This window comes from Bison bison, unplaced genomic scaffold (assembly GCF_000754665.1).
Source record: "Bison bison bison isolate TAMUID 2011002044 unplaced genomic scaffold, Bison_UMD1.0 scf7180017845357, whole genome shotgun sequence".
Taxonomy (NCBI): domain Eukaryota; kingdom Metazoa; phylum Chordata; class Mammalia; order Artiodactyla; family Bovidae; genus Bison; species Bison bison.
In genome coordinates, this window is record NW_011475930.1 from 8,008 (window position 1) to 12,025 (window position 4,018).

At 39.7% G+C, this 4,018-nt stretch overlaps 1 pseudogene; it reads right to left on the minus strand.

Annotated features, from left to right (window-relative positions):
- Positions 1–936: 936 nt before the first annotated feature.
- LOC104984232 lies at positions 937–2,429 on the minus strand (annotated as a pseudogene).
- Between the last annotated feature and the right edge of the window lie 1,589 nt (positions 2,430–4,018).

Genomic DNA, 4,018 nt, shown 5'->3' on the forward strand with positions numbered 1-4,018 from the left:
CCAGGACTGATCTCCTTTAGAATGGACTGGTTGGATCTCCTTGCAGTCCACGGGACTCTCAAGAGTCTTCTCCAACACCACAGTTCAAAAGCATCAATTCTTCAGCGCTCAGCTTTCTTCACTGTCCAACTCTCACATCCATACATGACCACTGGAAAAACCATAGCCTTGACTTGACAGACCTTTGTTGACAAAGTAATGTCTCTGCTTTTAAATATGCTATCTAGTTTGGTCATAACTTTCCTTCCAAGGAGTAAGCGTCTTTTAATTTCATGGCTGCAATCACCATCTGCAGTGATTTTGGAACCCCCCCCAAAAAAAGTCTGCCACTGTTTCCACTGTTTCCCCATCTATTTGCCATGAAGTGATGGGACCAGATGCCATGATCTTAGTTTTCTCAATGTTGAGCTTTAAGCCAACTTTTTCACTCTCCTCTTTCGCTTTCATCAAGAGGCTTTTGAGTTCCTCTTCACTTTCTGCCATAAGGGTGGTGTCATCTGCATATCTGAGGTTATTGATATTTCTCCCTGCAATCTTAATTCCAGCTTGTGCTTCCTCCAGCCCAGCGTTTCTCATGATATACTCTGCATATAAGTTAAATAAGCAGGGTGACAATATACATACTTAGTGGATACTTAATAAATGCTGACAGATTTTTTATAATTAAATACATCACAAGAATTTTAAAAAGTGATTTCAAGGAATGACTGTACTGACAATGAATCAAATTACAAGATCATTTGAATTGTCTAAACACATGTATACCTGTGGTGGATTCATTTTGATATTAGGCAAAACTAATAAAATTATGTAAAGTTTAAAAATAAAATAAAATTAAAAAAAAATAAAAGCTTTAAAAGTCATAATAATTTGAATGGTATAGTTATTACTACTATTTTAGAGAAGCAGAGATAATGTTTAATTTTCAAAGTTTGATCAACAATCATCCATTAGTTTGAGAAGTTGAGTAACAGTAAACTGTACTTGCTTTTCAAACCATTTACAGACTGTAAAAAAGCAGCTGGTCACAGAATGCACAACCATTAAACTGCAGTTCTATTGACAGTCCTTGGCTTGGCAGGGCTGTAGGGACAGTCACCACTGGGAATTCTGCCAAATTTACAGTCTGTGTAAAAATATCACCCTGGGCAATTCATGTTCTGTTGTCTTCTTTGGTGCACTTTGTGTATGGCACTGCCTCACTCAAGGTAGTAGAAGTTAGGAAAACATTTACTCCAGAGTTAAAAACATTCACAAAATCATTAGTAATGAGTCCTCTCACTTTCTCTGCTTTGATAAAATAGTTCTCATAATTTTCTTTTAATAAGAAAGTTTCCTGAGAGGATTCTTCCCCACACCAAATCATTGAACTCTTCTTGTTTAGTTGCAGCATACATGGCTTCAGTAGACACATCAATGTCAAATCAGTGACCATATTCTAACCTATCAAATCTTGCCATATTTGATGCCACTTCTGATGTACACAGTACATGGTAGCAGACAACTGAATAACTGGTTGGGGCAGGGACACTTCATTTACTTTGGCCCCCTCAGACTCAAAGAGATTAGCAGCTTTGGACCAAAGAGATTGTACTTCACTTGACAATTCTGGTATAAGATATTCCTTTGGAATTCCTATACATCGTTTGCTCACATCTGTTAAACTGGGAAGCATAAATGATTTTAACAGGATCTTGAATTTTGGTAGAATCTTAGAGATCCTGCCCAGCTAGTATACTCAACACAATGGTGCATCATCCATGCATCTAGTTAAGATTCTGGGCACATCATTGAATTCACCAGGGGAATGAGGAAACTAAGTCATAGCTGGATTTTAAACCAACAGCCTCATAGTGGGCAGCTGGATTGCTGGTTGATCCTCTGGAATCTGGTCCTAAAGCAGGGAAGCAAGTGAATGCTGACACAGCCACTGCACTCCCTCCTGAGCTTCCTCCAGTTATAAGCCAATTTGAATCCTTATTTTCACCTTGAGACTTCTGCTTCCTCTTTTCTCTATATTGTTTGAATAACTCCATGGGTTTTTAACTGGTCCAAAAATTCCATCTGTGCTTCTGTATCCCATAGCAGACTCATCTAAGTTTGTTTTTACCATTAACAAAGCTCCCTGATCCAACAACCTCTGTGGAATTTAAGGTGATACTTAACTTTTCAGTATGTTTGATGCACATGTTGTCTCAATGCCAGATGTGCTAAAGTTGTCTTTTACTACAATAGGGATTTCATCTAAATCCCCCAGTGAGTGACCTTATATCTTTTCTCTGATTCTTCAACTTGCTTTAAGACCACCTCTTCTGATACAGTAACTTGGTCTTCTTGAGAAAGGAGAGCTATCTTTGGCAGAGCTCAGCTGGAGTAACCTGGCCTTGTTCTAGTGCCACAGAAACTTCTTGGAAGGTCCAACCCAACATGGTCCTTGTGCCCTGCCTGCCACCACCAGGGCCTGGTGACAAAGGAGGAAGACGAAAAGTTGTTCTTTTGAAGTAGAAGGTGTTTATCAAATTTGTAGCTTTATGGCACAATAGATAAGGGTGTCAAGGTCTTGAAGGCTATTTATGAGGTTTAGGATAGGAGGTTACTATTCACGTCCATTTTCTTTTTTGGAACATCATCACATGCTTGTTTCAATTGCCCCCTGTGTTGGTTAAAATTCTGTGCCCGTAGGTCCTAGAATTATGCATGGTAAAGCTACTTTTCACAGAAATATAGTTTGTTTTTCACTCATGCAAGAAACCTTGTAAAGCTTTGTATCTGTTTTCCAGGGCTGCCATGACCAAGTACTACAAACCAGGTGGTTAAAACAATAGAAATTTATTGTTTCCCAGTTGTGGAGGTTGGAAGTTTGAAATCAAGGTGTCAGCAGGGTCACTGATCCCTCTGAATTCTGGTCACAGGGAGAATCTTTCTTTGCCTCTTCTAGATTTTGGTGGTTGCAGGCAAACCTTGGGTTCCTTGGTTTTTAACTGCCACCACTCCAGTTTATGTTTTCTTCAGGTGGCTGTTTTCTGCCTGTGTTTGTCTCTGGGTATCCTTATAAGGACATCAGTCATATTGGATTCAGGGCCAACCTGACTCCAGTATGATTGCATCTTAATCGGACTCTAATTCCAAATAAAGTCATGTTTTGATGTAACTGGAGTTCCTAGATAGGACTTCAGCCTATCTTTTGGGAGAGGGATATAATTTAACCTGTAACAAGCTCCATGGCTAGTATGATCCTCCATGATGTCAAATGCATTGACCTTGACCATGCTGGCAGCCTCCAAGGCCCAGGCCATGGGGTGGAGAAAGAGCCTGGTTGTTGTCACCCTCCACTGACCTGGATTTAGCCATGTGGCTGCTCCTATTTGCTCAGAAGGCTGGAGAGAGAGAGGGCCTCTTTTCAGGTTGCCATGTGCAGCTAAAACCCAAGGTTTTGTTAGCATGGAAGAAAGAGAGCAGGTTTTGAGGACAGCCAGTAGTCTCTGCCACATGTTCATAGTACTTGGGGGTGGGGGTGGGAGTGGTCTCTGTTGTTCATTTTCTTTCCCACTGTGTGTTTTCTCATTGAATTATTTTTAGCATTTAAAGATTAAGAGGGAGTTTCCTGTATATGATTATATTAGTTTTCTAATGATTTTCAACACTTTATTTTATTCAGCTAAATTGCATTGAATAATTCCTATTAATAATTGTTGTGGAAAATAGCAAGAAGTGGAAGATATGATCATTCTGTTGAGGAGGAGAGGACTTTGACTAAGGATCAGAGACAAGTGTTTGTGAAAACATGCTTGTGAAAAGTAAGAAAGAGTTAGAGATTTAATAGCCTTATCTTTTAAGATGATGATTTTAATGATAGTTAATTACAAGCAGTAATAGGGATTTGATACTCAGGAGGAGGAAAGCAGAGTAAGGCTTTCATTCAGAGTTTCATCCATAGGTCTTATGTTCCCAGCCTGTCCTTTTCCACCTGACTGCTGAAGGCCTGGGAATGACCTTCCTCTCTGTGTTCCTAGCAGTG